This window comes from Vicugna pacos, chromosome 15, assembly GCF_048564905.1.
Source record: "Vicugna pacos chromosome 15, VicPac4, whole genome shotgun sequence".
Taxonomy (NCBI): domain Eukaryota; kingdom Metazoa; phylum Chordata; class Mammalia; order Artiodactyla; family Camelidae; genus Vicugna; species Vicugna pacos.
The window spans coordinates 49,305,385-49,317,077 of NC_133001.1; the positions used below are offsets into that span (position 1 = coordinate 49,305,385).

General features: G+C 41.9%; 1 long non-coding RNA gene across 1 annotated transcript; it reads left to right on the forward strand.

The window, feature by feature from the left end:
- The first annotated feature begins 8,216 nt into the window (after positions 1 to 8,216).
- Positions 8,217 to 9,750, forward strand: LOC140685911 (uncharacterized). The gene is made up of 2 exons (XR_012059371.1): positions 8,217 to 8,414; positions 9,626 to 9,750. It is a non-coding gene; the product is annotated as an uncharacterized lncRNA (long non-coding RNA).
- The last annotated feature ends 1,943 nt before the right edge of the window (positions 9,751 to 11,693 follow it).

Sequence of the window (11,693 nt, forward strand, 5' to 3'; positions counted from 1 at the left end):
TGTCCATGTTCCTAAAACATAGAACATAGATAATATACAAACAATTGAAGAGCATCCTGCTTAATACACAGATGCATTTTATTCTCAGCATCTGCTCCAGCCAAAGTAAAAAATGATAATAATTATAATACCACTAATTATGAACTATATATATCAGGCATTGTGCTGGTGCTTGATATACACTGTTCACTTTAATGTTCAGTAATTCTACATGGGTGTATTGTCTCTTGGGAGATGAGGAAACGGAGGCTCAAAGAACTGGAGTGAACTGAGACTGTGGTGCAAAGGCTGCCACTCCTTCAAGAGCTAGGTCAGATTCCTCCCTTCTCTCAGCCCCAGGAGACTTCTCTGGCCGTGCTGGCCCAGAGGGCTCTCTGCTCTCTGAAAAGAAGGTTCTCATTGTCCGCGCCAATGGTTCCTCTGACTCTTCATCAACCTTGCCTCACAGCATCTCTTACTGCTTTCTTATCATTCACGTTTTCATGGGTATTTACCCGAATTCCCCAACCTGATTGAATCAGGGACCATGTAGTCCTATTTCCAGCTGTGGTTTCCTCTCATCATTTAACTGAGGAATGACCACAAGGTGGAGAAGCAGCAGGCATTTGATGAAAAGGAGACTGTACATGAGAATAAACAAAAGCAAGTATGAACTAGAAATGACTGAAAGTGCAGGAGGACTTCCCAAGGTTCCATCAGCAGATGTGATGGAAGATGGGTGGTGTGGGGCACATTCGCAGCTAGCTTTAGCTGCGTCTAGGTGAGGCACGGACACTTAGCAATAGTCACACAACCATTCTGAACTGAACTCTGTGGGGTAAACATTAAAAAGTGCTTTTCAACTTGTGGTTGCTAAGGGGGCGGAGGGTGGGAAGGGACAGACGGGATGTCAAAACTGTAGAACAGATAAACAAGATTATACTGTATAGCACAGGGAAATATACACATTTTTTCCTCTGTGGTAGCTCACAGAGAAAAAAATGTGACAATGAATATACATACGTTCATGTATAACTGAAAAATTGTGCTCTACACTGGAATTTGACACAACATTGTAAAATGACGATAAATCAATAAAAAATGTTAACCCCCCCCAAAAAAGTGCTTTTCCCTAGAATAGGACCTTTTTAATAATTGTGTCTTAGAGGTTTAACGAAGTCTGAAATATTATTTTGAACAAAAATCAAAATGTAAAATAGAGATGGCGTTTTATAAGTTACAGGGTACTGAAGAGGATGGGGTCGTGAGAGTGGAAAGCTTGGAGATAAAGTTCTTAAAACTACTGCCTGTTTCCCTAGGAAACCACCCGTGGTAACTTCCAGGCCTTGTTACTTCCTTCACTTGTCAACTTAAACATGGAAATGGGTATGTTATTTAAAGCCATGTCAGCAAAGATGCGTGTCAATGGTGTTTCTCATTTGTTTTAAAATTCCGTCATTGTTTCCAAAATCCCTCCAGAGAATCTCCCACACCAAAAATTAAACTCAAGCAAAGTTTTGCTTTTTGCAATTTAGCAGTTTTGGAGTCTTTTTTTTTTTCCGTGCATGGGCGACACTCCACGCCATCCCACTTCACCCTAAATTGAGTTTGAGGCGTTTTTGTTTTCACTCTTGCATAACATGAAAACGAGTGAACACGTTTTACTCAAAATTTCCATCTACAAGTTTCCTAAGTGGTGTGAAAAATCCTGGAAAATCTCGGAGCAAAAGAGGACGCTGGGAGAAATCAGGACAAGTGGAAACAGCAGTGAGGGATGGAACCAAATGTCTGTGTCCACACAACTGATGTTTCCCAAAAAGATGTCCTCTCTCCAGTGAGGCTGGGCTTCTGGGGCAAGAGCAGGGTGCTCAGCTCGGTCAGCAGAGACTGTCATGAATCTCCCCTGCGCCCAGCCAACACCTGACACACGTCTGCTTTGTCCCTTGGGGATGCTAAGCCCAGTGCCTACACCTGTAATATGTATAACATGGTCCACATTCCATGAAAATAGTGTCCCCCCGAAAGTATTGGCTCTAAAATTAAAAAAGCCAACTGGAAAACTGAAGCCAATATGGTCAATTAAATATCGACAAGACAGACCATTATGTTACCTAGTGATACAGAACCCAATTCATATGTACATACACACACACACGTGTTTGTGAAGGGGCACCCATGCATAAATGCGCATGTGTACACAAAAGCCCGCTGAGATGTGGGCACCCCCTAATACGTTTACTGTAACATGGCTTGGGCCTCTGAAAGTGTGATCTTAGAACAGCCCTGTCCATAATGCAAACATTTCAACTCATTATTCTTTCATTCAGATGCATAAACTACGTACCAAGTGTGTGTCACTTAAAGAAAGGCAAGCAGGCTTCCCTTTATGAACAGTTCTTGAAATTATATTCCTCGCCTTCAAAGAACTCAAAAATATGATTGAGGCGGCCAGTCATTACTGAGCAAGATAAATCAGGGTATAATTTTTAAAAGATACTCAGAAACTGATATAAACAGGAAAGAGAGAGAGATGGGGGTGATTCTGGGACTACCATTAAAAAAAACCTCAAAAAAAAAAAAACCCTAAACAGCTGGATCTTGGGTTAGGTCTCACAGGAGGACTGAAGAGGTGGGTAAAGGAGGTGAGGGTGTGTGAGAGAATGGAGAGACGGACACGAAAGGAAGAGGAAGGGTCTTGGGAGCAAGGGCCACAGCCTAAGTGTCTTTGTGTAACTGAGTGTGCAGATTCACAGACGATGCTGTAAACAGGTTTATGCTGGTGAGAGCTGCAGTGTTCAATTATGTGACTGTTAGTTATTTAACACTTCATCGGTGAATATTTTCTCTCCCCACCTATATAGTCAAGATAACAGTGGATTCCAGAATGAGCTGCCGGTAATGGGCCTCCAACAAAGAAGCTGCCAAGATCTGAGATTTGTTTCCCTTCCCACAACTAAAATGAGAATGTGTTCAGGGTCCAAACAAGCTGCTTCTTTGTCCCTCCCGGGAGGTCCTCAGAAATCCTTCCGTGAGCGATTTCCAACAGAGTGGTCAGTTCAGGCATCGTGACGTCAGGACAGGAAGAGACATTTGAGGGACTTCTCAAAAAGCCCTTCTGTTGGTAAAACTTCTCTTGTTGTCCTTTTTTCTGCAGTGATTCCTTTATCTTCAAAATGAAGAGTAAAGAGATCATTTCCTCTTCTAAGCTAAGCCTACATTTTGCCTATGTTCTTATGTAATGATACCCCATTCCTTGTGTTCAGGTAATTTCAGGTCACATTTGAATCCCCGGGCTGGACTGTGAGTTCTGTGAGCAAACAGGTGGTGACGGAGGGTCCCCCAGAAACTTACACACTGTCTAGCCACTAGCAGGTATTCTGTGAGAGGAGTAATCACACACACAAACACACACAAATCATATGAACAAATGGAATAAATAAAAATATACATCTCTCTAAATTATGTCATACATACATATATAAACATGTAGAAAGAGAGTTCAAGTTGATAGGACTTTCTCCAGAAGTCAGACATAAAATTTCTCTCATTTGTACAACTAGGCATAACTCCAGCATCTCTCCAGGGCAGACATTGTTGCCGTGAACCCCTGTTTGCAAATACCCATCCTGAGCACAATAAATGAACCTCTATTTCAAATAGCAGGAGTAAGTTTCATTCCCCGATCTCCAATCGCAGAGATGGAGGTTAATGTTGTGTGGAAGGAGAAAAACTGGATCAAAGAATACAAAGTCTAAATCCAGCTCCTCCAGGAAACGGCTCTGCAATTCTGAGAAGCCACGCGTTCCCCTGGAAGATGATATTCTCTGCAGACTTACAGCACTAATCGTCTCACGGTAGCACCTGTGGTGAGGACAGTGCACGTGAGGGCGCCTGCCAATTAGCATTATTTAAAAATGTAAAAGAAAATACAATTTTTGTCTCAGATTCAGAATTCTTTACTCCCATAACACTCTCCAAAGCATTATATGGACAAAGAAGGAACACTTTCTACAGATCGAAAACCATGCAAAGGACTCCACGCCCAGAGGTTACCTCTCCTATTTGAATGGCTTCGTCTCGAACTTTCCTTCATCCTGAGTGTAAACTCAGTGGCTTTTAGAAATAAAAGAGATCACCTAGTCCAACCCATGACTGTTTCCTGAGGAAGAAACAAAGGCTTGATAAAAAAAAAAAAAAGTGGCTTGCCCAAGTTCACAAGGTGAGATTCCTTATCTGGGGATCTGAACGTGCCCCGACTCCTCACACACCCTTCTCCTGGGTCTCACTGTCCTCGGGAGAAATCAGTGTCATGTTCCTGCATCTGAAGTTGTTTCTTCATGGCTTCCGGTAAGAACCTTCCTGGATGAATCAGATGTATGCCTAGGGTTTTGTGCGGAGGAAGCTGAGACAAATACTCTTTCGCTTTCTGACTCTAACCCTTGTCCCAGGTGCATCTCCCTAACCACATTCAACTTACTTGCTTTGCAATTATCAAAAGCCATTCAGATCTTTAAGTTAGTTTATTTTATAAAATGGAGGGAATTTATATTAATCAATAGAGTTGTGCTGAGGGCCATGAATTGAGCGTATATTTGCAAAGCATTTAGCACATCACTTGGTCTGTAGTTAGCTATTCAATGAATGTTGCTGTTCTATCGTAATAGTATGATTAAGCGGTTTCACATCATAGTTAATTCACGGTTCTCTGCTTTATCTAATGATGGGATAGTTAATTAAATTCCTGAAATAGGTAGAAAAACCCAACCAAAAAAAAAAAAGACAAATTTCTTGTGAATAATTTGGTCTAATTTTGATCAACTCCTAAGGTTTTTTTTTTAAATTGTTTAAGGCTAACCTCTAAGTGCCACTATGATTATACAAAAGCATAGAAAGCACATTTTGGATTCATAAATGCTTGAAAATAAGCTAGAAGTGGGAAACAAGATATATTATGACAACAAACACAACTATAGTAGTAATTTTCTACAAAACTGTGAGAAAAGTTCAAAATCTGAATATATGAAATAATATTCTACCCACATACAATACAGGAAATGTAGTAGACAAAAATTCACAATGGTCAACTTTGGATAAACCACCCAGAGATGAAGAAGGATTCTTTAAGCACCTACATGGCTGTTCCCAGAAAGCAGAGGGAATCACAGTCTACCGGAGAGTCCCCAGTACCACTGGGAAGTATTGTCACACACCCTGAATTATGTATCCCCAGTGGCATGTCACGCATGGCCCTGGAGGAAGAACATTAGTTAGACTACAAGGAACAGACTCACTTATGTTCCTGGCACTGACACGTAAGAACCAGTGTTTCTCAGAGATGAGAAATGAATATGAAAGAAGGGAAGGAAAACAGCTGCCATATAACCCCCATGGAGTCAGATACATGCTTTGGTTTATAGCATCTACATTGAAGAATAAAGTATTTCTTTCTAGGGTCTTTGCTTTCAATATTTTTTAATTAAGATTTTACCTTTTTAAGATCAGTTTTAGGTTCACAGCAAAATTGAGGGAAAAGTACAGAGATTTCTCGTATGGCCCCTGTCCCCACACATACATAGCCTTCTGGGTTGTCAACATCCCTCACCAGAGGGTGCATTTGTTACAACTGATGAACCTATGCTGACACATCATAGTCACACGAAGTCCAAAGTTCAGTTACGGAGTTCACTCTTGGTGTTGTTCATTCTATGGGTTGGACCTACGTATGGTTTGGACTTATGTATAATGACACGTATCTACTATAGTATCATACAGGGTAGTCTCTTTACCCTCAAAAGCCTCTGTGCTCTGCATATTCAAACTTCCCTCACCCCAACCCCTGGACAACCATTGATCTTCTTACAGTCTCCATAGTTTTGACTTTTCCAGAATGTCATATAGTTGGAACCATACCGTGTGTAGCCTTTTCAAATTGGCTTCTTTCCCCTAGCAATATGCATTTCAGATCCCTCCCTGTCTTTTCAGGTCTTGATAGTGAGCTGAATAATAATGCCATTGTCTGGAGGTACCACTCAAGCTGTTCACCTACTAGAGGACATCTTGCTTGCCTCCAGGTTTAGGGAATTATGAATAAAGTTTGTGTAGACATCTATGTGCAGGTTTTTGTGTCGGCATAAGTTTTCGACTCCTTTGAGCAAACCTTGCTTGAAATTAAGAGAATGCATACAATAGTGCTTTACTTTTCTTAGCGCATTGTCTTAGGAACAGTTTGTGTACGTATAACAAAAACAACAAATAATTCCGGAAGCTTTAGCGAGGCGTAATTTTATTTGTGTGTTTATCTATTGCATAGAAAAAGTAAGTAGTCTGGGATCAGTATAACAGCTCTGAGGTCATCAGAAGCTTAGTCTAATTCTTCCTATTTTCCACTTTCATTAGCATATAGCCTTTAGCCTCAAGGGTACCTCATGTTCAGAGGATGTGAACTGCGGTTCTCACCATCCCATCCAAATGCCGGGAAGCAAGAAGAAGAAGCAATAGCCCAGATCGTTGCATCTCTCAGCTGAGCAGGCCCCAGAGCCTTCTGGGACAATCTCCCCCAGCCGCACTACCAATGGCTTGACTTGCCTTGTGTATCTTATTGGCCACTTATAGTTCCAGAGTAGACTGAGAAGCCTAACCCTTCAGAGTAGACTGAGAAGCCTAACCCTTCAGCCTAACCCACTGCTACGCTAAATAGTCAGGCATTTGTTTGCAAAGCAGAGGGAGAGAATGAATATTACACAGCATCTACAATTGTGCTTCCCAGCTCACGTTCAACTGAACTGGTTGATGTGATTCTCTGGGGCCAGAGATGCAATTTATTTCATTTTCACAAAAAGTAGTATTTCTGGCCAACATTTGTACACTGATTTACAGTTTACAAAGAATTATCATATATATCATCATTTGCTTCTCACAGCAATGAAGGGAAGTAAATATTCTGTGGACGTTATCAAAGAATGAAATGAGCTCGGAAAAGCTTAGCCCCTTGCGCAAGGCTAACCAGTTCGTAAAGTGATGCAACAAGATTTAAACCAGATCTAGCTGACTCCACAGCCCATGTCCTTTGTCTGGAAATTGATTAACAGGCTGTCAGTTCTCCCTAATTATTTTTTAACTAGTGAGTTATGATTTTCCATTTATCCCATCCTTTAGTTGTAGTCAATGGTTTCTTTTTAGAGGGGTCTAAAGATCAAAATTATTTAATTTAGGGTAGAGAGAGGAGGGAGTGGAAATTCAAACAGGAAAGGAAACTAACTCTTGCAAGCATTATTTACAAAGTTCTTTCCAAACGCACGCCCTCGTTTTACCCTGACATCAGCCCTGATGAGTAGGTAACACTATTCTGCAGGTGAGGAAACTGAGAACCGAGGGGTAATGAAATTCCTGTAAACTCACCCTGTTGGTCGGTGACAGATGGGGCTTGAATGCAGCTCTTTCTGACTTCCCATCTTACAACTACTCTTCAAAGTGTCGGATAAGGTGATGCATATTCCATGGGATGAACTTCAAGATCATATGATTTAAAAAAATTATAATCTCGGGACTCACACTCATATATCTCCATAGTCTATGGCCATAGCATATTTTCTCAAGATCTGCAAATCAAAACAATCTTGATATCCTCTAACAATGAAAGAATTTGACTATTGATTGATTATCATAACAGAGGAGCGGGATTGCATGAAACCTACAAAGAAACCCAAATCTGTGTCCTGAACAACGGCTAAAGCATGTGATATTCTTAATGTCTTCCAGACCATTAAAAAAACAAACAAAGAAGAGTCCTTTCTTGAGAATCATTAAAACAATGGTTCTCAACAAGGGGTGATTTTGTACCCAGGGGGACATTTGGTAATGTCTGGAGACATTTTTGGTTGTCACAACTGGGGGTGCAACTGGAATCTGGTGGGTAGAAGCCAAGGATATTAATCATCCTACACCACACACGACAGCCTCCACAGCAAAGAATTATCTACTCCCCAAATGCCAGTAGGCCTGAGGTTGAGAAAACCCAAATTAAAATAATCTGCTGGGGTTTTAATGCTTTTTCTTTTAATTTTAAGTTGCTATACTGCACAGAGACCTGAAGGGTGGAGGTGTGAGGGCTTCCATGAACAATGAATTCTATATTCTAAGCAGTCACAAAACCAGAATTCTCGTATAGGGTTCACTAGCGCATGCAGGAGGGGCGTGCTAGGATCTTTGGGAGACCGGTCCCTCCTAAGGGCCCCACCACATTTTTAGCAGTCAAGGCTGGTCTTTTCAGAGCTGTCCTTTCTGTGTTTCCTGATGGCTAATAGTTGAGTTTCCTCCTTTGTGGTGGCACTGGGACTAATTGTATGTATGCACTTCTCTGTGCATTGCGATTCTAATCTCGCTGTGTCTGTTTTGGATAATTCAGTCCCAAAGTCTACATGTGACAGAACATAGAGGTAGGCTGAGTTTCAGGTCTCCCCCAAATGCATTTGTCCCCTCCCCTGTCCCACACTGCTTCTCTAGATGGCCCTGGCTGTCTTAATCTGGGAGAAAAAGGGGTATAGCTATATGACACTGCATTTGTAGAAGATCTATGGAACTTGGATTCATACTAACCCACATCGAGTCTTATCTATCTTCTGGCTATGTACCCTTGGGCAGTTTTTAACCTCCTCTGAACCCCACAGTTATCATCCATAAAATGCAAATAATTTTACCCTCCTCACGAGTTATGGTGAGAATTAAATATGATAGTATATCTTTAAAATTGTTTTATAATTTACAAAGAACTATTACAATAGATTAAGACCCTCACAGACCATTTGCAAAGAAGGTTTGAAGGGATGTGTGAGGTCAAAGCAGCTAGCTGTGTTTCTAGTTTATTTGTTCTTTTGACCAAGTCAACTTTATGTACCATAATGTGGAGCGCCTGCCCTCCCTCAACTGAAGGAAGAGGACTATTCTGTGAAATCTATTAATTTAAACGCTTTCTTCTTCTTCTTCTTCTTCTTTTTTTTTTTTTTTTTGTAGGGCGGGTGGTTAGAGAGAGCGCAATAACTTTTTCCTCAAACAAACAAATGCAAGAAATAAAACAACGGCCGGTTTTTAAAAGTTGATGGCCTTGGGGTACATCTGATCGTGAGTGGTGCCTTTAGCATCTCTTGACAGATAAGAATTTGTCAATTGAGAAACACCAGACTGACCTTGGCTCCGTGTTACCAAACTCAAATAGGACACCACTCTGAGTGGGAGGGCAGTCCTCTTCCAAGGGAAGAGGGGTGCTAAGGAGGGTTTCCAGGGGAAAACACTTCAGACACTGGATTCTTTAAAGATTTCTGAAAGTTGAGGTTTCCATAAAGGTCTGATTCATTTCAAGACTCTACTGTTTCTGGTCCATGTCAGAGTTACAGATCACCCACAGCAAGAAGGAGGCTGATGTCTGAAGTGCAGTGACATGTGTCAAGGATCCAGAAAGAGCAGCCTGAGGGCAGATTTATATGTCTTTCCTCTTTGCTTCCTGTCACTTGTGCCTTACAACTGACCATCTGTGTTATTGTCTATTTTCATGTCACTCTTCTCCATGAGACTGTGAACCTCCTGGGGACAGAGAGTGAATCTTATTTATTCATTTAATGACAGTGCTTTGCATGTCATGTCTATTATGTAGATTGTGCTTAATGAAGAAGAGAGGAAGAAGGAATAAAGAAAAGAAGGAAGGAAGGAAGACGGAAGCATAGAGGTCATTTGCCCGAGTTTGATCTAGCAATAACAAAATACAATCTTTTAGTTCAATGAAGTTCCTCAGGTAAATTTATCACTTTAAATAATTGTCTGTTCATGATGAAGCATAAACCAGACTTGACTTCTGCATGAGTTGCCCAGGACCTGGTTCAGCATCATCAGGAGCCTCACCTGCCCTGGGTCACCTTCCCACCGGCTCTGCCTGGATCACCTGGCTCTCCAGGCTTCCTCACAACCAGCTCCTCTCACATCCTTGCTCATTTGCTTATGTGTGTGGGGGTCCCATTTCTCTGTCCCCATTTGAATATAATGATTCAGTCCCGGACACTGTAGCTGCAATCTGACAAGAAACCCCGAAGGACACTGCTCCTGATCACAGTGCAGGTGTTCACTCCTCTCCTCGGGCTTCCGGGGTACACAGTCCTGCCTGGGAGCCCAGGTTCCCAGACATCTTCCCCTTTGAAAGGGAATCAGACAGTAATATCTCAAACAAGGTCCCTCACCAGGCAAGACCTATGAAATGCTGGAAGTTTATTTCTACATCAAGGCACATCTGAAGCCAGCACAGACAGAAAATTATCCAGCTCCCCTAATTTTCAGTTGATTCACCCTATGAAGGGAGGTTAAAGGTTGCTATAAACTGGTTAATAGATGTGCTGTCTCTCTATGGCTGGTATTTTATTTGTGGCTGTTCTTTGTGGGCACAAACACGCAATCCCAGAACCTCCCTTCCACCAATCATCAGAGTGCCGCTTTGGACACCCTGTTCTATTGTATCTTGAAAGCTATCAGATGACCCAATTATAAAATGCAAATCCATCTGAAGGGAGCACTGAAGTATCATTTTTGTGTGTGTAGACTAGGCTGAGATAACAACAAAGCCCACATATGAAGCACTCAACACAGCAGCAGTTTATCTCTCAATCACTTAATGTCCTGGGATGGTTTCAAGTCTGTGAATAGTGAGGGAAGGGGGTCTCTGCTCCATGGGGTCATTCGAGGACTCCAGGATGAGAGCAGGTCTGCAGCTGTCAAGTTGGTGCTTGCAAAGTTACCCTGAGGGGATCCCAACCCCAGTCAGCCTTAAAGACAAGAAGACATGGAGGAGCAAAACTGAGAGGAAGCAGCCCTCGTGATTTCATTGGCTAGAGCTCAGTCACATGCTCACAGGGAACACAAGGGAATCTGGGAGATGCAGTCAGGGTCTGCGCTCGGGAAAAATGGGAAAAGAGATATGGGTGTACAGCTAGTGGCATGCATCACAATAAGCAAATTTCTCTTAAAGGTGAAAGAGGACTGGTTGATTTCCAAAGAAGCCGTGTTTTCTCTGGGAAAATGAAAAGCGGGAAAATGTGTCTAGGGGTTAGGGTGGGTGTGGTAGATTGGCGTTGAGTGACTGAAAGAGAAAGAGAGATGGTGGAAAAGACCAGCTTTGCCACCTCTGATCATCAGCTGGGAGGTAAGCACATTCTCAGGAGGGCTCATTATTGCCACAAAGCTGTGAAGGCAACTCACTTCTTCCTCTTAGCGGGCCGTGTAATTTGGTGTCTTCTTTGCAATAAGATGAGAAACCAAAGTTGTAGTGGCCGTTTTGGCAAACTTTGCCATGCTGGGGGCCATAAAAGAGAACAGATTGCAGATCGAAGGTATTTCCAGGGGTGGGGGTAGTTTGTAATTTAGCAGAGAGAGACTGGTACTCAACAAAGTGGTCTCTGAAAATCTTACTTACGGCACTTTGAAAAATATGATTTCGATTGGGTGACCCATTTGTGAATATCAGAGAGGTCAAATTCAAACTCAAAAGGAAATTTTGATTTAGTAATTGGAAAACAGTCAAGTGAATAATGGTAATCACCAAAATTACACAAACCCTTAGCGTGTCCAAAAGCAACGAGCTTGAAACAAATCTGTAAGCACTGGCATATTTTTTTCCTTTCTCTACTATTTTCATTCTAAAACTAAGACGTTGGTGGAAAATTCTGTTACCATCTGGG